At 37.3% G+C, this 23,379-nt stretch overlaps 1 long non-coding RNA gene across 1 annotated transcript; it reads right to left on the bottom strand.

Moving 5' to 3' along the window:
* Positions 1-1,218: 1,218 nt before the first annotated feature.
* LOC116662001 lies at positions 1,219-4,915 on the bottom strand. Its single transcript, XR_004317975.1, has 3 exons — positions 4,790-4,915; positions 2,796-2,858; positions 1,219-1,307 (listed from the first exon to the last, which is right to left on the bottom strand). It is a non-coding gene; the product is annotated as an uncharacterized LOC116662001 (long non-coding RNA).
* Positions 4,916-23,379: the final 18,464 nt, after the last annotated feature.

Here is a 23,379-nt window from a genome sequence, read left to right as displayed (position 1 = left end):
GTAAAATCGCATTCTCCTTGGAGATGCACCCCACTAGTATTCTACTCTCAGTCCCTCCTAATTGTGGCCAATCCACTTGCCACCTGGTTATCTATTCCCTCACCAAAAAGCCCAACTCCCAGTCTTCCTCTCCTAGGATAATTCTAAGAGATTTTAACGTTTATGGAGATATTTCATCCAACTTCATGGCTTTGTGATTCCTCTAGCTCCCCATTCAAAAGTTTATGACCTAAACATTGTCCTGGCTTAGAAACTGGTCCACTTTAGCTTCCCACTTTCTGACCACAAGTTAATACTTTTTATCTTTCTCACTACCTTATTTGCACCTGGTAGCTTCACCTTGTTAAATTTAAAAATTTTCACACACAATGGTTTCCACACATTTATGGTCTCCAAATGTGGGTGGCTTCCCAGTACACTTGCCAGTTATTTTACTTGGTCTTGGTCAGCTCTTTTCCATTCCCATCAACGCCTGTTCTAAAACTTACCCCAAGGTGTTCCTCCAAACAACTGCTGATTTCATTCTCAGCAGATGACCTTGCCTTTACATCAGTGGAAAAATTGAGGTCATCAGGGAGGTCTCACTCAATTTTTCTGTAAACATATCTATATTCATTGGTTTTTACTTTCTTTCCTTCACTCTAGAAGTCTGCAATGTCCCTTACCAGTTCAAGGCCAACTCATGCCGGTAGCCCGACTCAATCTCCCTTTGTATCTGCCCCGTCCTTGCTCTGTCAGTCATCTCTTTCTCAGCTTCTTTACTGGATCCTCCTTCAGTCTATAAACACCTGAAGACCTTTTCATTTGAAAAGACCCTTATACCTGTGTCCTATTCAACCACCATCCAGCTTCTTTCTGTTCTTCCATTTTCAGATCATTTGAAAGCACAGAAAAACTGGCTTTCTTGGGCTTTTCACATCAGTTTTACCCCTTGAGCTCTGAAACTTGCATTTCTCACTCCTCCACTGAACCTGTTTTCCCTAAGATACATACTGACCTAATTGCCAAGTCGAATATACATTTTCTAGTCTTATGTAACCAGAATTCACTCTGACACTGCTAATTGCTTTCTCCTTTCAAAGTGTAATCTTGTTTTTTTTTTTCCTGATTAAATAAACAGAATTTGTTCATTACTCTTTTAGTCTATCCAGGCAGCTGTAATGAAGTACCACGGTCTGGGTCACTTATATACAAAACAAATTCATTTCTTACCATTCTAGGGACTGAAAGTCTGAGATCAAGGCGTCAGCATGGTCAGGTGAAGGCCCTCTTCCAGGCCCCAGACTTCTCACTGGATCCTCACGTGGCTACAGGGGGAGGGAGCACTCTGAAACCTCTTTTATAAAGCACTGATTACATTCATGAGGGCCCCACCCTTGGGACTTGAGCACCACCCAAATGCCCCACCTTCTAATACCATTACTTTGGGGGTTAGAATTTTAACATATGAATTTTGGAGGGACACAACATTCAGACCATAGCAATTACAGAATATTTGGAAAATACAGGAAAGTACAAAGAAGAAAAATAATATCACCTGTAATGACACTAATCGGTGATAACCACTGTTAACATTTTGAAGTATATTCATGTACGTCAATAGATAGATATATGCAGGCACAATCTGTTCAGTAGCTTTTCTCTGCTTTTTACATAACATTATATTGGGCATATGTTCCTATATCCTTAAATATTTTTGAAAACGCTTATAACTGCTGCATCATATTCTATGAAACGGATGAATTGTCATATATTAGCCATGTCTCTATTAGCTATCTGACCTATATTTTTAATCTTTTCTATTATAAAGTTACTATAAACATCCTTAAACATAAGTCTTTGACAATTTCCTTGGAATTATTTCATTAGAATAAATTATTGAAAAAGAATTACTGGGTGCAAGGGTATAACTATTTTCTAGGTTTTGCTGCACAATGTTGAACTGACTTCCAGGAAAGTGGTGGAGATTCACGTTCTCACTTGCAATGGGTATGAGTGCTTGTTTTCCTTTTTTTGGTCTTAAAACTTTCTACTCTCTTTTCATTATAATGTTCTCTGTTCTATTTCCTCCATAATATCCTCTTCTAGTTCTCCTTGTACTTCTATTTTGTGAGGCTTTTGTCCTCTCTTTGGGAATTTATTTTCCCATAACTACCCCTCAAAGTTGATGTTCTCCATACTTATATTCTTAGTCCACCATCTTTCTCACTCTATTATTCCCTGGGGTTATTTATTTTACTCCAATAGTCTGAACTACTTCCACTAGGTAGAAGATTCCCAAATACAAGACACCAGACCTGGTCTCTCTCCTGAACTTTAGGCTCATGTATAGAGCCATCTATAGTGCATCTGTTTTTTGTTACCCAACAAATAACCCAAAACTGAACCTGTCAAAAAGATGAGTTGGTAGTACAACCAGCCAAGGGGTCACCCAAAGTCACCTATTTACCTTTTCTTTCTTGGTCATCACCCACCACCCCTACCCCACCACAGCTCCCATCACAAGGAGAGAAGACTTTCAGCTTAATTGCCATGTACCTGAGTAGAGAACATGCTAAAGATACAAATATTTTTAAAATTTCTTACTCTTTTTCTTATTTCAGAGAGAAACCTTTGGTGAATTTTGTTATTGGTAGAAGCTAGTTAAGGCCAAAAGTGGGGCTGAAACTTCTATTTCTGACTTTTGTTCCAGAGTAATACTTTTTCCCTTGGAATGTATGTTCTAACCTATATGTCTAAGCTTTTAAAGAATCAGCAAACCATACAAGGATATTCAAAATATAAAATCATATTACCTTTAAGCTGGAAGGCACAGTAGAGACATCCAGTTGAATGCCATCGCTCTGTTTCTTAACAATCTGGAGGCCAGAGAGATTTCATGGCTTACTCAAAGATGCATGGTTAGTTAGTAACAGACATCACTAAAATCTCATTCTTATAACTCTTGGTCCAGTGTTTATTTCACTACATAAATATTTCTACATGTTTTTAACCCTTGTCCTGAGCAACTCTACAAAAAGATATCCATGCACAAGTAACTTCTGGAAAATCCTGCATAGCACACCTTTTAGAGAATCATAACCAGGGCTGCACTATGATATTTATGGGTTTGAGCCATTTGCCTTCATGGGCTACTTACTCCATAGAAAGCTATTAAAATATATTTATGACTACATTGGCATAAATATTATTGTAATCCAGGGTGGATTCATTATTATGTTTTAATATTTCTTATTTGAAAGGAAATTAAAATATTTGTGTGGGCTCCTACAAGTATCGTACATCAGTCCAGTCCTGCTCATAATGCATAAGTAAAGACTCGCAGAGGTCTTGTGAAGAGAAAACGTATTTACTTTTGTTTTACCTATTATTTCCAAATTTTTTGCTCACAGGGTCCTATTAACATCTCAAAGATCACTAGTGTTGTATAAAACATGGTTTAGAAAAAAGTGTTCTGTGCTCTCCAACTGCAGGGATACTCTGCAGAAAGGTAGATAGTGATAACAAAATCAAGTTACTCTTCTTGGCTGTGGTTGAGATCTCGGAATTAGCTGTAAAATACTCATAAAAGCCTCTTCAAGATGTTTTATAGAGCAAGCAAGCACATCAAATGTTCACATATGGTTCACATTAACGTATGGAATAGTTGACAATTATATTTCATTAACACATCTTTCTCGTACATGGGAATGGCAATACACCATTAACTCGTGCTTTTGCTCCTTAAACTAATCAACTAAAATTAGATGTCTATAAAACTCGATTCCCAACTCATTTTCAGAAGATGGATAATAGAAATTTCATGAATGAGAAATCAGTGTTTACTGCATATGGTGACTACTTTAAAATGTGGCTGCATTCTCTATGCTTTTATGATTCTTTTGACACACTGATATGGAACAATCAATTGGTATCTCATGTCTATAACAACTGTTAATATTCCTCTTAAGAAGAAGTGTTTCTTATGAGTATCATCATGGAAACCTGGGACATTATCTGAGGTCTGGAATGAGAGCTATGCCTGAGATTCCAGAGAAACATCTCTTTCTCAAGGGTCTAAGTTAGTTGGTGAAGAAACAGATGTCATTTTAGAAGCTATATACATTCTCTATAGTTGGGTTCAGTTCAGTAACATTCACTGAGTGCCTTCTGTGTGTCAGGTACTAGGCACAAATGAAATACAGCCCCATGGGTAAAGAGCTCAAATCTAATATGTATACAGCAAGTTTTAATACCGTGTGGTGGGAGGTATGCACAGGATGTTATGGAAGCATATGGGGGCAGCAAAGGGAGATGCTGGGTAGGCACCTAGCCCAACCAGTGTAAAAAGGAAAGAGAGAAAAAAGATGAGGTGGTAAACAGGCTTACTGAGGAATGAAAGAGGAGCAAAGGACAGGAAACAATGCCTAAAGAAAACAGTTTGAAAAATGGGATGCACTTTGTTTCAGTTTCCAAATAAATTAAGTAGAACAATTTTGGAACAGGCAGGCAGCAAAGTTTCATGTTATATTTAAAGAATAAATTTGAAATTGTAGAGATGAGAGAGGCAAAGAGCTGTTACATGAGAGACTATTTGCTTGTTTTTATAGCAAGGGAAGGCTATGAAGTCTAAAAATCAGAGTTAGAAATTTACAACAATCACATATCTTCCAGATGTATACTTTTATAGAGATCCTATGATATACTGGCAGGTAATGAGTCAGGATAGGATAACCTTATGCCACAGGAGCAAACAAACAAACAAACAAAAAATCTCAGTAGTTTAACACAAAATTTAGATTTCACTCACCAAGTCTGTGGTGGGTCTAGAGATTCTCCAAAGTAAACAATTCCATGAGATGACCAGAGGTGCAGGCTGTTTTGATCTTTCATCTCCATCAACTCAACATATCTCCTCCACGTTTGCTGTGGGAAAGGAAGGAAATACTAGAAGGTCAAACACTGGCTATGAAACACTTTGGTCTGGAAGTGACACCTAATGTTTCTCACAATATTGGCCAGACCTAATTACATGGTTTGCCAATGCGTAATACTTCTCTGTATTTGTAGGAGAGGAAAACTGGGTTAGGAAGAACACAGATGACTCTATCGCAACAGTCTTTAGATAGAAATGCCTTTTTGTGAGCTCAAAGACTTAACTCCCTGAATCAATAATAGTTGATTGGTATTCTTTTCAAAGATATTTTAAAGAATAATAGAGTCAGAGTGTTTAAATTTTCCATACGGATTTTCAAGCAGCTAATTAACTGGTTATGTATAATTTTCAGTATAAAATCTTTAACCGCTTTTAGGAAGTAACCACATACTTATCAGAAAGCTAAGGTCAATAGCCACTGTGAATATTTAAACTTTCTAGAGTAATAGAATAGTCAGTATTATTTTTTATGGTAGTCAAGCTTTCTCAAAGTGGAGCACTCTCATTAAGATTAACTGTGGTACCTGCTAAGAATGAAGATTTCTAGCCCCACCTACAGAATGAGACTCTCTGGAGGTAAGAAACTACAAGCTTTCCTTGGAATTATTATACATACTGATGTTCAAGAATCTTTGACCCAGAGGAAGTAGATGGCCAATGCTGGGGAAAGGAAACAATGGACTTTCTTGAAACCTAATTGTGGAGCAGAGCTTGCCTTGAGACTTGCCTAGTTGAAGGCAAGAAGTAGTTCTGAATTAACTCATGTTAGTCCTGGTTAGAAGAAATCTCAACAAGCAGGACCGTCCTGGGAGCATCCCAGCTGTCTATTCAGCAGGGAAATCCTACCATACTCTGAATCATTGGACCTAGTTTGAGCACAGAGCTAATTCAAGAATCATGCTTTTCACTTTGATGTTTTTATTTTCACCTCTTGTTTTTTCTGGGTATCTCCATCTAGTGTTATTGCTTTAAATATCTTCTAGATGCTAACTCTGCAAATATACCTCTCTAGACAGACCCTCTTTTCTAACTCCAGACTATTGCCCGCTCAACATCTCCATTCTGATATGGCTAGTAGACCTTTCAAAGTTAACATGTCTAAAACTGATCCTTAGTAATCTTCCTCTAAACGTCTCCTCCCATGGACTGACTCCTCCATCTCAGTTTATGGCAACTTCATTTTTTGTTGATTCAGGCCAAAGTTCTTAGAGTTATCCTTGACTTCCCTTTCTCCCACATATACCATCAAAATCTCCTAACAAATGCTCTTAACTTTGTTTTGAAAATATACCCAGGTTCTGATCACTTCTCATTCATCCCCACTGTTATTACTTCAGCCTTAGTCCCCAGCATCTATTATCTGGCTTATTTAAAAGCCACCTAAATGGTCTGTTTCCTTCTTAAGTCCCCTTTAGTCTGTTCTCAACATGGCAGCCAACATGACTCTTTTAAAATATTATGACAGATCATAACCACTCTTGTGCTCAGAATCCTCTAAAAGGTTCCCCACATCACTCAGAGGGAAAAGAAATCAAAGTTCTAACAATGCTCTGCATGCATGATCTTGCCCTTCTTTCCAACCTTATCTCCTATGTGTTTCCCTTTTCATTCATTTCAGATACAGTAAACTTTTTTATTTTCTTTAACACACCAGTCCTGGTCTCTCCTTTGTACCTGCTCCTTCACCTGTCTCGATAATTTTCCCGGGATATTTTCAGGTCATCCTTCAGATCTTTGTTCAAAGGGCATCTTCTCAATGCGGATATAGTGATAAATGATAAGGAGAAAGAGAGGGATACAATGTTCTGGGTTGGAAGGAGAGTGGTCCACTGTAGCTAAACTGTCACCCTCCTCCCAGTCTAGCACATTATATCCTCTTTCTTTCACTTTAGCACTTGTCATAAAATACACAGTGTATTTTAATTTATATCTCGTTTATTATCTTCTTTCTACATTAGTTTGTAAAGGTTTATGAAAGCAAGCTTTTTATCTGTTTTGTACACTGATGTATTGCAGCATCTAGCACATCTAGTCATTCAACAAACATTTCTTGAAAGAACAAATGAATATTTATCTTCTAATGATAACCAGTCCTTGGTACATATTGTTCTGATACCCATATTTTATTGAAGTTTTGTGACCTGCTATTTCTCCCAGCTTACTATATATCTTAAAACTTTTCCCTCAAAATTGTTAAGTGGTAAAGAATAACTCAAAGGAAAATGACACAAAGTGGGCATGATGACCAGTGCTTTGGACCCAAGAGGAGAAAATTCCAGGAAAACAAGTCAGAGTAAAAGGAATGGGGCAAAAACTTTTTGCAAATACAGAGGTATGTAGCTGTGGTAGGCAGCCTCTAAAATGGCTTCCAATGATCCTTGCTTCCTTGTATTCAAGAGAAATCTCCTTCCCTTCAATTTGGTTTTGACCTAGTGACTTACTTCTAACAGAATATAGCAAAAGTAATGGCATGTCATTTCCAAGATTTGGCTACAAAATGACCTAGTTTCCATGTTGCTTAGCCTCTCTTGTTCTCTCTCACTTTCTCACTCTGATGAAGCAAAATGCCATGTCATCAGGTGTTCTATGGAAAGACCCATAATATGGCAAGGAACTAAGGAAAGCCTCCACCAATAGCCAGCCTGATTCAGCCTTCAGTCTGACTGCCTGTGACAGGTCAATTCTTCCAACAACTAGGGTGAGCTTGGAAGCATACACTTCTCTTCTGGAGCCTTGAGATGACTGCTGCCCTGGCCAATACCTTGGTTGACTATAGTCTGAGAGACCCTGAGCCAGAGGACCCAGCTAAGCTATTCCTAGTTTTCTGAGCCACAGAAACTATGAGATAATTAATGTTTGCTATTTCAAACCATAATTTTGGAGGGTAATTTGTTACTCAGCCATAAATAACAAATACAATGGTCATAGAGTAAAATGTACAATTGCATATAAGAGTATCTTTTCAAGGAAACATGAATTATTGGTGATAAATGGTAAATTTCAAAGAACTACATTCATAGTAGCATTTATCAAACTGGTTGTAATTATTCCTCCATTCCACAAATATTTTATTTAGAACCAGCTGAGTGACAGGCAGAACTCAAGATGGAAAAAGTATTTACTTTAATAGTTTATAATCCAGTGTAAGGTGAGAGTGATGAGGACAAACATCAAGTCCAGATAGAAATGATTAATAATTCTAGACAAAATAAAACTGAGTTACAATATGTAGACAGACTGGCCATTGGAAGGCCTCTTGGAATTTGTAACCACTGAGTTGAATGCTGACTGATGAGAAAACTGTGACCATGGGAAAAATCCGTGGGCAGAAAGAATGGCCAAATGCTAATCTGAGAATAAGAAGAGCGTGCAGTGAGGCAGCGAGGGGTTGGATCATGTAGTGTGTTTGGATTTTATTCTAAAGGTAGTAGAAAGTCTTTAAAGAGTTTAACAGGGAGTAAAAGATTCCATTTTAAATGTTTAGATGGTTATTCTGGGTTTTGTATAAAAAATGGACTGTGGTGAACAGGAGGTTAGGGAAAGAAAGTTAGGAGACAGTATGGGGTTAGTTACTTTATTGGCAATGGAGCACTGAGTCAACAAGTCTTTGCATGAGGGGAGAGTATGAGACTGTGAGACCATGGCAGATTCACAAGTGGGTCTTATTTCCTGTCAGTATAATCTGAATGACTGGCAAATTGGTTCGTGCACAGTGATGTTAGGGGAATAAAAAGAAGTCGCATTTGCAAGCAACTCATTTGCTCTTAGGACAGGGTCAAGTTTACTTCTATTAATCAAAGGAACGTTTCAAGATATATTAGACTTGGTGTTCTGTGCAAGGAACAACTCCTCACTGCTCAAGAAGAAAATGCAACTTTGATGTTTTTAAAACAGCTGTTAACATTTTTGTCTGTGTGTGTTCATAAGTAAGATTTTTATGACCTTGAAGACTAGCTTCACAGAACTATAAACCAATTAAATGTTAAACACAGTGTCTCTTAACCTTGGTAATAAGTATTCCACATAGAAATGACTCTTCAATTCCCTTTATGCTAATTAGAACTCTAAGTAAAAAACAAATTACAAGTAGAGATATACTCAGTTGATTGGCCTTACAACTGCCATGAAAAAGAAAGAAAATGATAAAATGTGTCATGGGATGGGAAAGTTGAAATGCTTACAGCTGTTACTTTGACAAACTGCTAGCTTGATGCTGACTCATAGTCTAAAGGGCTATGGAAAACTGGGACAAAAGAGAGGTGAAGTAGGAAGTGGGTACAAACTTTCCAAATCACCATGAGTTCTTCAAGTATTATAAAAACAATGTAAGTCTGGTAACATGACTTTTTTGCAAGTTTACCATTCAAGGGGACCACTGAGAATAAAACAGGCCATTACTACAACTGCATCTTTGTATGAATGTGTGTATTAGTTACCTAAGGTTGCTGTAACAAACTACCACACATTTGGATTAAAGCAGCAGTAATGTATTCTCTCATAGTGCTGGAGGCCAGAAATCTGAAATCAAAGGGTCAGCAGGGTTGATACCCTCTGCAGACACTGAAAGAGAAACTGTTCCATGCCACTTACATAGTTTCTGATGGCACTGGCAATATTCAGTATGTTCTTTGGCTTGTAGAAACATCACTCCCATCTCTGCCCCTGTCTTCACAAGGCTTTCTTGCCTGTATCTTTCCAAGTCTCAAATCTCTCTCTCCTTTCTGGCTCTCACTGCCTTGTGCTACAGGTTGGGGGTGGATTTGTGGGAGTAATGAATTTGAAATGAGCCCAGAGCTTTCTGTTCTCCTTAACAATGGCCTAACCACAAGGGAAACTGTTTTGCCAGAGCCTAACCCATTTAGATTTTACCACAGCCTAACTGATCTAGGGGAAGGGAAATACTCAACTCCAGGTCCCTGTAGTCTTACTATCTCATCTAAGTCATTCCTATACTTTGTATCTTCAGTGCTAAAATTGACTATGATTCCTGAAATAAGGAGTCTAAATAAGCAAATTAAACTTTAGAATCAAGTAATTTAAAAAATGTTTAAATCTTGTCCTGCAAAATCCGTAAGTATAGCTGGTGGTTTTACTGTCAAAATTTAAACCTATTATGTAACCTATTATGTAATAAATGAAACTTAAATAAAAGAAGTCATCAAAGTAAATAATTCCTAAGTAAAAACTAAATTGTTACATTAATTATATTTTTGAGGAGTACATGAAAAGTTTCCCATCTTACTCTAATTTAGTAATCACAGTCTCACTGAAGACTGACTCCTAATCATAAGATTATAAAATGTTTCTCCTACCCTCACATTTTATCACATCAATATGGCCCCTGTATAATAACAGGGGTTTACAGCTTAAAGAACTATAATCCTCAGACCTAATTTAAGAAGTCTCTAGGGAAATCCAAAGATAACAGGGGGGACAAAAAGAAGAAAACTAGATGATACTGTAGTCTCTGACACCACAGCTACAGCAAACAGTAAATATCCTCGCTAGATAGACATAAAACCACACACTACAGGCATATCCATCTCAGTTTCTTCTACTCAGTCTACCATGTCTACATTTCAACAAAAAATTACAAGGCATGCTAAAAAGTAAAAAAAAAAATCTAAGGAGAAAAAGGAAGCATCAGAAACAGACTTAGATATGGCAGAGATTTTAGAATATCAAGTTAGGAATTTAAAATAGCTATGTTATGGGCTGAATTGTGTCCCCCGCCCCCCGATTCACATGTCAAAGTCCTAATCCCCAGTATCCCAGAATGTGAGTGTATTAGGAGAAAGGGCCTTTAAAGAGGTAATAAAGTTAAATGAATTCATTAGAGTGGGCGCTAACCTAATATAGCTGGTGTCCTTATAAGAAGAGGAAATTAGGACATAGACAAGCACAGAAGGAAGACAATGTGATGACACAAAGAGAAGACAGCCATCTATAGGCCTCAGAAGCAACTAATCCTACTGACACCTTGATCTTGGACATTTAGCCTCCAAAACTATGAGAAAAGAAATTTCTGTTTAAGGCACCCAATCTGTGAGACTGTTCATTATGGCAGCACTAGAAAACTAATACAATAATTAATATGCTAAGGGCTCTAATGGAAAAATTGGACAATGTGCAAGAACAGATGGGTAATGTAAGGAGAAAGGTCAACACTCTAAGACAAAATCAAAAGGAAATGCTAGAAATGAAAAACATCATTAACAGAAATGAAGAATACATTTGATGGACTCATCAGTAGAGTGGACACAGCTAAGGAAAGTAGTGTGCCTAAAGATATGTCAATAGAAACATCCAACAGAAAAGCACAGAGAAAAAAAGGATAGAAAAAATAGAACAGAATATTCAAGAACTGTGGGACAATTATAAAAGTTGCAACAATATGCTTAAGAAACAGAAAAAGGAGAAGACTCAGAGAAAGGAAGAGAAGAAATATCTGAAATAATAAGGGCTGAGAAATTTCCAAAATTAATGACAGACACCAAACCATAGATCCAGGAAGCTCAGAGACCATGAAGCTGGAAAAATACCCCAAATCTACACCTACACATACTAGTTTCCTAGGGCTACCATAACAAAGTACCATTAACTGAGGGACTTAAAACAACAGAAATTTCTTATCTCACAGTTCTGGGGCTAGAAGTATGAAATGAAGGTGTCAGCAGGGCCCTGCTCCCTCTGAAACCTGTAGGGAAATCCTTCCTTGCCTCTTCTTAGCTTCTGGTAGTTTGTTGGCAATCTTTGGCATTCCTTGGCCTACAGCTGGATAACTCCAATATTTGCCCTCATTCTCACATGGCATTTCACCTGTGTATCTCTGTACATAATTATATTCTTAGAAGAACATCAGTCATACATTATAACTTAACTAATTACATCTGCAATGACCTTATTTCCAAATAAGATCACATTCTGAGGTTCTGGGAATTAGGACTTCAATATATCTTTTTTGAGGGGTGGAGGGAATGACACAAATCAACTCATAATAGCATATAATATTCAACCTGCAAATAAGCAAAGACAAAGGGAAAAATTAGAAGGAAGTCAGAGGGGAGGACAAACTTACATACAGAGAAACAAGAATAAGAATTTTATCGAACTTTTCTTTAGAAACTATGCAAGCAAAAAGAGAGTGATACGAAATATTTAAAGTTTTGAAAGAAAAAAACAACCAACCTCGAATTCTGTACTTTGAAAAATTATCCTTCAGAAGTGAAGGAGAAATAAAGATTTTCTCAAACAAATAAAAACTGAGGGAATTTGTTACCAGTAGATCTGTCTTGCAAGAAATACTAAATTATTCACAGAGAAGGAAAATTATGTAGTCCAGAAACACAGATCTATATAAAGAAAAGAATATATGAAGGCAAAACAAAATCTTTTATTTTTCTTGGTCTTAATTGATCTAACAGAGAATAGTTTGTTCAAAATAATGATAGCAACAATGTATTTGGTGACTATAGCTTATGGATAAGTGAAATTAACAACAGCAGTATAAGGGACAGGATGGAGAAACTGAATATACACTGTTACAAGTTACTTGCACTATCCGTGAAGCAATATAGTGTTATTTGAAAGTGTATTAAGTTAGTTGTAAATGTATATAGCAAACTCTACAGCAACCATTAAAATTTTTTTAAAGAAGTATAAAAAATAATTTTATTAAATTAAGTATTTTTTTCACTATGAGAAGAATTAATGGAATCATATAAATGCTCAGTTCAAACCCAAGAATGCAGCAAAACAGTGGAACACACACACACAAAGAAACAAGGACAATTTAAAAAGTTAAAATATGGCACACAAAAAAATTTAAAATATGGTAGATACTAATCTAACTGTATAAATAATCATTTTAAATGCCAGTGATCTAAATATACTAATTAAAGACAGAGAATGTCAGAATGAATTTAAAAAATAAGGCCCAATCAGATGCTGTTTACAAGAAACACACTTTAAATATAAAGACACAGATTAAAGGTGAAGGCATGAGAAAGTATGCAATTTGAACACTAATCAAAAGAAATCTGGAGTAGCTACACTAACTTTAAACAAAGCAGACTTCAGAGTAAGGAAACTTATCAAAGATAAAAAGGGGCATTACATAACTGTAAAGGGGTCAATTCTACAAGAAGACATAACAATCTTTAATACGTAGGTACCTAAAAACAGAGCATCAAAATACATGAGGCAAAAACTGATTGAACTATAAGGAGAATTCCACAAATCCATAATTATAGTTGGAGGCTTCAATACTCCTCTATCAGTACTTGATAGATCCATTAGATAGAAAATCAGTAAGGGTATAATTGAACTGAACAGTACTATCAACCAACTGGATTTAATTGACATTTATAGAATACTTGACCCAAAAACAGCAAAATACACATTCTTCTCAAGCTAACATGGAACATTCACCAAGGTAGACCACATTCTGGGCCATAAAATACAACTTGACAAATTTAAAAAATGGAAATCATACAAAGTATGCTTTCAGATCACAATGGAGGATTAAACTAGAAATCAGTAATAGAAACATAGCTAGAAACCTCCTAAAATACTTGTAGACTAAACAACACACTTCTAAAAATAAATATTCTGATTTTGTAACAGGAAAATAAATAATAATGCTATTTAAGTATATAAACCCATGCTTCAATTTCTTAGGAATAAAACATATTTTCCCCTAATAGTCACGAAGTATTTTTCCTTTCTCCAAAAGAAGTTAAAAGCCATAATTTAAATTTTTCCAGACTTCTATTATAAAACACTATTTTCAGTTTCTCATAATTTTATGGAAATTTCTACTTTGAGGCTTAGCTACATCCACTTGACCTTGGCCCAGAGTTAATACAGAATTCAGAAGAGTTCATATTACAAGGGCAACATTAATTTTTAATTTTCAAACTTATATGTAAATTGGTAAGTTGGTCTAGTAACTCTATATTTTAAATACCTTCCTATGTGCCTCTGGATGAAATATAAGACGTTATCTTTAATATATGTAATGGCTCCTTAATCTTTTCTTTCTCTACTCACCTATAAAGGTATTATCAGTGTAGGGACATGAATCCTGGAGATAAGTTTCAGTTCATGTCTACAGGTGCCCCAAATCTAACCATTTCAAAATCTGACTGTACGGTCAAATCAGTTGTTATCATGAATTATTGTCTAGTTCCTTAATTTAGAAAGGAAACCAAGCCACATAAAATAATTAATTGCTGGCTAATTGCAGAATGGAAGGGAGTATATTATTCAGGATAGGTCCAAGCACTGTAACAATCAACTCTAAACCTTGAAGCAATAAGTTCAGTTCCTGCCAATATAAACTTCGGAGTAGCTATTCTGGCTAAGCAGTTGTTCTGAGCAACTTTTCTCTAAGTAGTGACGTTAGGTTCAAGGCATCTTCTTTAATAGATCAGCTTTGGAATCCTCCACTGAATGCTCTCTATCCATGGAGGAGGTAAGAGGAGAGAGCTTAGAAGATCTCATTGGAGATTAAAATCTTAGGGGCCTAGCCTCCAAAGGAGGATAAATAACCTTGCCTACAATCCATTGTAGAGAACTGGTCATATGTCTTCATTTAAATACAAGCATGATGGGAAAATGTAGTCTTTCTGTGTGCCCAGGAAAAAATGAAATAGCTTGATGAACACATCTAATTGTTTCTGCCACAGGGGGAAGATATTATAGGGCTGAAATAATGACTTACTGTCTATATTTCTACTGTGCTCAATTGGTTGCAGAATCCCAAACTAGGGTCAGCCATGTTTTCCTTTTGAGTTAAAACTAGCACGTCAGAGGTCTATAAGGATTCTAGAGAGAAAGTCAAGAGAGACCAAGTAATGTCCTGTCACTGACAAATAGGTGATGAATACCTAATGAAGGCCATTTTCTAAAATATTCAGTCTATATTACAGTTAAAGAATCAGAATCAGAGGGATTATAGGACAAAACCAAAGTCACATATTGGCACATTGGTATGGTCTTCTAGCCCAATAATTGATTTCTCACTGACTTAATTTTCCAAGATGGACACACAAAGGCCAATAAACAACTTTGTTAGGTGAGAAGAGAGACATTGCTTGCCAGTGTATTTCTGACAAAAACTAAAACTCCCATACACTGTATCTCCAATGTTGAAATTGACTATAATTTCCTGAAATAAGGACTCTAAATAAGCAAACTAAACTTTAGAATCAAATAATTCAAAAGAAAATGTTTAAATCTTGTCCTGCAAAATCCACAAGTATATCTTGGTGGTTTTATTGTCAAAATTTAAGCTTCTACTCATTATGTAATAAATGAAATTAAATAAAAGAAGCCATCAAAGTAAATAATTCTTAAGACAAAACTAAATTGTTATATTTATCATATTTTTGAGGATTACATGAAAATTTTCCTATCTTATTCTCATAATTTAATAATCACACTGGGTTATTTAGGTTGCTTTTTTAGCTCATGGTCTTCAGAGTTTTTCTAACATTCAAAGAATAAAACTCTTTGCCAATTAAATCTGATACTATTAAAGGACACACTTGCATTTGTGGGTCTCATTTTTTAAACCATGTAGAATGTCATTATTGGTAAAGTTAGCTCTTCTAGGAACATAGACCTAAAATCCTTTTTGTTATTTTTTTGGAGGGGGTCAGTAATTAGGTTCATTTATTTATTTATAACAGAGGTACTGGGGATTGAACCCAGGACCTGCATGCACTCTACCACTGAGCTATACCCTCCCCTACTAAGATCTTTTAAGATAAATTAAAATTGGAATAAAATAGAAATTTGAAGCACTTGCCATGAAATGGTAGAACTGGTAAGGACTGTAGAGTTCGGTTACTGCAGCCTCTCAATTTGCATACTTATACATACCTTCATTCAACAAAATTTTAATGCTTCCCATGCATGGGACACTGCTCTAGATGCTCAAGATAGAGCAGAGAACACACTAAAGTCCCTGCTCTCATGGGGTTCAACATGAATTAGTACTATAATACCTAAAGGATTCTAGATTTTAAATGCAATCAACTGATTTTTTCACCTCAGAGACCACCTAGGGGATGAAAATCCTCCCCCACCCCCGGCTAACAATTTAGTGGTTTAAACTTTAGTAACTAGAGTGACCAATACCATTGGTTTGCCTAGGACTGAGGGTTTTTCAGGATGTGGGACGTTTTTGTGTGTGCTAAAACCAAGAAACTCCCAAGCCAGAATAAGTTGGCCACCCTACCTGGGACACTGGTAAGAATGCTGCTTCCAGGGTTTTCCAAAACACCAGGAGAACATCAGGAACTCTTTTTGCTCTCATTCTTAGATAGTGGGGACAAGGAAAGACACAACAAGTGAGGAGTAGAGTGCTATGGAGGAGATAACATCACCATGCTTTCTCCCTGAGGGAATATGGGGGCTTTGCTGTCATAAATGATGTTCTTACTCCTGATCTGATCCCCAAGAATTACCTGCTCTTCGTGGTACTGGCACAAAAATAGACACGTGGATCAATGGAACAGAAATAGCCTAAAAATAAACCCACAGAACTATGATCAATTAATCTTCGACAAAGGAGACAAGAATATACAATGGAGAAAAGACAGTCTCTTCAGCAAGTGGTGTTGGAAAAACTGGATAGCAGCATGTAATTCAATGAAGTTAGAACACTCCCTCACTCCATACACAGAAATAAACTCAAAATGGCTTAAAGACGTAAATATAAGACAAAACACTATAAACCTCTTAGAAAAAAACATAGGCAAAACATTATCTGACATAAATCTTAGAAATGTTCTAGGGCAGTCTACCCAGGCAATAGAAATAAAAGCAAAAATAAACAAACGGGACCTAATTAAACTTATACGCTTTTGCACAGCAAAGGAAACCATAAACAAAACAAAAAGACAACCTACGGAATGGGAGAAAATATTTGCAAATGATGTGACTGACAAAGGTTTAATTTCCAGAATATACAAACAGCTCATACACCTTAATAACACAAAAAAAACCCAATCCAAAAATGGGCAGAAGACCTAAACAAGGAATTCTCCAGTGAAGACACTTGAATGGCCAAGAGGCACATGAAAAAATGCTCAATATTGCTAATTATCAGAGAACTGCAAATCAAAACTACAATGAGGTATCACCTCACACCTGTCAGAATGGCCATCATTCAAAAGTCCATGAATGATAAATGCTGGAGAGGCTATGGAGAAAAAGGAACCCTCCTACACTGCTGGTGGGAATGTAGTTTGGTGTAGCCATTATGGAAAACAGTATGGAGATCCCTCAAAAAACTAAAAACAGACTTACCATATGATCCAGCAATCCCATTCCTGGCATATATCTGGAGGGAATTCTAATTTGAAAAGATACATGCACCCCAATGTTCATAGCAGCACTATATACAATAGCTAAGACATGGAAGCAACCTAAATGTCCATCACAGATGACTGGATAAAGAGGTTGTGGTATAGTCATATAATGGACTACTACTCAGCCATAAAAAGTAATAAAATAATGCCATTTGCAGCAACATGGATGGCCCTGGAGAATGTCATCCTAAGTGAAGTAAGCCAGAAGCAGAAAGAAAAATACCGTATGATACCACTCATATGAGGAATCTAAAAAAGAAGAAAAAAGAGGACACTAATGAACTCATCTACAAAACAGAAGCAGACTTGCAGACATAGTAAACAATCTTATGGTTACTGGGGAAAGGGGGTGGGAAGGGATACATTTGGAGTTTGAGATTTGCAAATGTTAACCCCTATATATAAAAATAGCTAAAAAACCAAATTGCTTCTGTATAGCACAGGGAACTATATTCAATACTTGTAATAACCTTTAATGAAAAAGAATATAAAAATGGATATATTTTATAACACATATATAGATATGACTGGGGCATTATGCTGTACACCAGAAATTGACAAACTATAACTGACTGTACTTTAATTAAAAAAAAAGAATTACCTGCTCTTCCAAAGTTTGATTTCTTTTTGGCACTAAGTGATATGAATGCTGTGTTATCCTCTAGCACTCTCCCTGGAGTCACAGTTAGGCAAAGAGCATAGGTATGAATACCTGGGCCCCACATATATTTCTTTCACTGGGCAGCTGCACCCATTCTCCAGCTGCTCTGAAAGTTAGCCCACTGTTGCCTGCTTCTCTGTAGAATTGCCCTCACTGTTCTCTGCCTAAGGAGAGCTGCCTCATCCAGGAAATTACATATCCTCCATTCCCCAGAGACAGCCAATGGCCAATAACTGATTGACATAAGATTATAGAAACTGGCCCTCTTGCCTCAAGGCAGAACCAACCAGTTCATGCCTCAGAGTTCCCCGTGGACCAGGTTGAAACAATTCTCCAGCTGAGACCACTTCCTTGCTTAGCTTTCTTTCCTTGACCTATCCTGCTCCCCTTACCTCCTTTCTCCTGAAAATCCTCCCTCAATATGTCACTTGACAGGGTGGTCAAATCATCCTGATTTGTCCAGGACCTTCCCAGTTTTAGGCCTGAAAGTCCCACATCCTGGACAATCCCTTGCTCCTGGGCAAGCAAGGATGGTTGGTCACTCTACACTTGAACAAGAATCTCTGTTTCAGGCTCTGCCTCTAAGGAATCTGACCTAAGGCATCAGCTTACATCATGTATAAGCTAGGGGTGTGAGTGTACTGTAACCTATTCGATAGTGGAATTGGTGGTCTGGTGTTAAGAGTTGGGCAAGGTCCCATTAGTCCACAGGGCAGTCTTTTGTCAGAATAAGGTACTCCTCTGGTCTGCAACAATCCCAGTGGCATCTGACTTAGTATACTGCAGCTACCTTTTTGTGGAGAAAGGGCACCTTTTCCTCTGGAGGGAATGCAATTCCATGCTAAGGTGCCTGGCTTGGCAAGAGAAGTACAGGATGGATTTCTGGGCTTGATGCCTTCGTGCAGTGCTGAATGGCCATATGTGGCAGCCCTGGAGTAAAGCACCTGCTGCCCTGACCCATGAGGGTAGTAGCCTTGACCCATGTTCCATTTCCCCTCCATCTTCCCTCTCCCTGCCATGTAAATGGTATCAGGGTAGCAAATTCATATACGCAAGAATATTGAATTTTGCTTGGGCTCTTTTCTACATAAAAGGTAAAATGGAGATGTAGGCAATTCAGTAAGTCAGGAGAAAACCAGACTAGGAAAGCCAACGTAACCACTTGCTTTCTTACAGATTAGAGCTTGAATTCTATTCTGGATTTTCCCAGGGAAGCTCAAAACTTACAAACTCTCTTTGCTCCCACTTCCATGAAGGAATTGAGTTAGAACTACTTCTTTGACACATGATTTCTCTGGAAGGAATTACTACCATTACTTGCAAGGGACTTTTTAAAAACCACAATCAACTTTAACGTATTTGCCATTAAATCGATGCCCAGATCTACTAGCGTTCTCAGACAATGTTTGGGTAGCAAGGAGAAATAAGAGATGTTTTAAAAACTACAGTTTTCAAGTACCAAATAATCCTAACCTGATGGGGTCTATAGAGCACCCCTGGTGTGGAATCAGTTTGAGAACCATCTCACTGCAACAAATCAACTTGCTTCAGTTAATCTTTCCCTTCTCCATGGACTCCAGCATAGGGCTCTAAGTTATGGGAAAAAAGTGATTTTATCTCTTATACTTTTCGGTATACTGCCTATACGAATAGAAGAACAACAAAAAAATACATCCTTTAAAGTAACAAAAATTTAATGACCCAGGAGTGAACAAGGCCATGGGAGAAGCGAACTTTGCTTTATTTCCAGTTGAGCTTTACAGAAAGAGTTAGTCTTTGCCAAACGTCTTTCAAAAGCTTTGTGTTAAAACCATATCCAATACTACTGTAACTGGTTCATTACCCCCATACTGCCACGCCAGTGTTTCAAAAATGACTGATACAATCTCATGGACAGTTAAAGTCTGAACTCCTCCCCTGACATCTCCAAAATCCATACTGGCTGACAGGAGTTATTTAACTTGTGGAGGTGGAGGGAGGAGAACTGACTTAAAGAATCACTGTCCAGTGTATCAGGATAGTGTGTCAAGATTAGACCTGCGGGAGAAATCTACAAAAAGTACAAAGAGAGGGTGTTCTTGGCACTTGAGCTTGGTAAACAGGGCACAGGAGGTCATAAAGAATGTAGATACTGTTTATGCAATAGCCAGGTGAGTACTGGACAGACTATTTCCTCCACTCTGGATAATTTAATATTCTAAAATTTTTGCCAACAAAATAAACTACAGAGAAAAACTAGAATCAAATCAGAGCTGCAGTCATTTTAGCTTCTTATATTGCTTCCTCACTCTCAAGGACGTTACTTATCCTCACTCTGTCTCCCTTCCTAGTACAGAACCCTTTGCCTTTCAGAGACTTCCCAGTTCTTAAATGTTTTCCAGTGTGATTTTGCTCGAGATCATTTCCTTGATGAGAACTTACAAGCTGAGGTGGATTGTCATCTACAATTCCACTCCCTCCAGGAACAGAGAGCAAATGCTCACCTCTCCTAGTTGCTTGCCTCATGAGCGGAGTCTCCCTTCTCAGCACACCAGACATGCTCACTCCACTTCAAACAATCAGACCGACCCAATCCTAGCCCCATCATTCAAGCCACATCTCCATACACTGCAAAGGCAAATATCTCCAATCCTCAGTTTGCTATAGTTCCACTGATTATAAATCTGCTTCTGGTGTCTTGTAGAATAGGGACCCAAACCAGAGACATGGTTCTGCTGATTTTTATCCTTTTATTTATTTATTTATTTATTTTTTAACAATATAACATTTTTTATTGATTTATAATCATTTTACAAAGGTTCTGCTGATTTTTATAGGCTACTATTGTTTGTTAAACTCTAAACTTCTTTCACAGAGAAAGCTCTTACAGTTATCATGTCCCAGAGCCTCTGAAGTCAAAACATCTGGATATGAATCCTGACTCCATTACTTTGGGTAATTCTTCAATTTCCTTGTGTTTCAGCTTCTTCAAATGTAAAATGGAGCAGTGAATATAAAATGCTTACTAGTATGCCTGTCTCACAGTAAGTGCTTCAGGTATATTTTTCAATAAAATCTTAATCACCATCTTTTATTGGCCAATTTTTACTGATTATTGAAAAAAGAAGTATTTTCTTAGGGAAGGCATGTCTGGTGCCCCCAATATGGTTAGTACCCTCTCTGATAAGTTCTTATTACATCATGTGTTTAAGTAATTAAGCACATCTATATTATCTTACTTATGTCAGACCCTGTACGAGGCACTAGGAATATAGCACTGAACAAATAGACCTCTTTGTTCTCATAGAGCATATGGTCAAACAAGGGAGGCCATAATTAAATAGCTAATTATAATTATAAATTTAACTGCAATTATAAGTTACTATGTAAGCAGAGGGAAAGGAGCCTAAAGTATAGCAGAAGGGCAGGGAAGTCTTCCTTTGGGTATGATGTTTTTGCTGAGACACAACTGGGAGAGTATTTCTAGTGATAAAACAGCCCTGATATGACAAGGAGCGAGGAACACATTCAAGAAACAGGCCAAGGTGATAAAACCATGGAGAGAGACTGGTGTGAGATAGGAATAGTGAGGTAGACAGGGACCAGAAAATTCAAGGATACTGGAGTTATTAAGGATTTTTTTCATGTATGGAAAATGGGATGTCATCAGAAGGTATTCAATTAAGAGGATATATAATCATATTTCTATTTTTAAAATGTCATTCTGGATGCAATGTGGGTAATGGACAAAAGATATATTGGAACATATATGGGGCAGCTAGTTTGGCAGCATTTGCTATGGCCCTGGGCTTAGATTAGAATGGAGGCAAAGATGGAGAGGAGTGGAAGGATTTTGAAAGTACTGAGAAGGTAAAATTGACAGGACTGCGTGGTTGAGATGAGATAAAGAATGAGTGAAAGGAAGGTGTCAAAAATGACTCATAAACTTGCTACTTGCACAACTGTAGAGGGGGAATGGTGGTGCAATTTTTTTGTACTGAGAACACTGGAAGAGAACCAGGTTTGGTGAGGGTCAATTACGGGTTCAATTCGGAAACGCTTACTTTGAGATTTTTGTGAGACATCCAATTGAGATGTCAGGTAAGCAGCTGCATATACTTCCTTGGATCTCAGAGCAAGTGTTTGCTGGGGAGGGATGTACAATGCAAGCTGTCAGCATATAGATGACAAAGCCACAGGCAAGACTGTGGGGAGGGAGTGTAGAGAAAAGAGAGAGGAGGAGTCATAATAGAGAATTGTTAAGTTTCTATTTCCTCTCCTCGTCTCCCCACCAGAATGCAAGTTCCCTGAGGGCATGAACTTCGTCTTTTATCTTTATACCCCTTGGGAGCTGGCCTGTCTTACACATGTGGAGGCAAATGATTTTCAGATTCCCTGGTATAACTCTCCCAAGTGGTTCCTCCGAGCATATCTTATGCAATTGTCATAAAAATGTCTTTTGTACTTTTCAACCACTCAGTAATTTCTAAAAGCTCTTCAAATAAGAAAGATAAAGATATTTCCAAAGCTCAAAAATTAAACTAAGAACCCCTTCATGCCAGGAGTACTCACTCATTCTTTTATTCATTCCTCTGTATTTGTTAAGGTGAATAAATCCAGCTTCTGCAACATATGAACAAGAAAATTGTGGCTTAACACAATAAAAGTGTTCTTTTTCTCTCACTTTCCCCTCCAATGAGACCTGACCAGAGGGAGAGATGGCAATGTTCCATTCAGGGACCAAAACTCTTTCCATCTTATAGACTTGCTTTCCTTGAGGTCATTGGCATCCTCTGCATTTAGCTTATGGATATGGGGAAAGAGAGACGATCATGAGTGGAAGGTTTCTATGGGCCAGTCCTGGAAGAGTGACTTATCCAGTCTGCTTACATTCCATTGGCCATTACTCAGATACATGTTCCATAGAGGTTGGAAAAACTGCGTCTAGCTGTGTGTCCATGATGAATGCAGAGAGGGTGAGCTCTACCTCACCCAGTGTGTGCCAAATATTCTATTAGGCACTTGTGATTGTACATTAAACATAGTAGATGTGCTTCCTGCTCTCATTGTGTCTGATGGGAAACAAGACATATCATCATAAAATTAAAATACAGTTTGGGGATAGTCTAATGGTTTCTGGGAGTAGATAAGAAGGGCAATTAATTTAGAACTGATAGATCTTAGTGCTTAGCACATTACTTGCTATCCAGTGGGCAGGCGACAGATGTTTGGGGAATAAACGAGAGGAATATTTTTACTAAGACCACCTATATATTTCTCCTCTCAGAATTTAGTTTCCTCATGTAAGTCACTTAATCTCAACCCCATATATTAAAATGTTGTCTGACAGAAAAGATGGATTTTATCTTTTTTTGTTTTCAATATCATGAACATATTTTTCATTAACAATCACAGCTTAAAATAAAATACAGGAAAAATCAGAA

This window comes from Camelus ferus, chromosome X, assembly GCF_009834535.1.
Source record: "Camelus ferus isolate YT-003-E chromosome X, BCGSAC_Cfer_1.0, whole genome shotgun sequence".
NCBI classification, from domain to species: Eukaryota; Metazoa; Chordata; class Mammalia; order Artiodactyla; family Camelidae; genus Camelus; species Camelus ferus.
The sequence above is the reverse complement of the archived record's forward strand: the minus strand, read 5'-3'. Positions and strand labels throughout refer to the sequence as shown.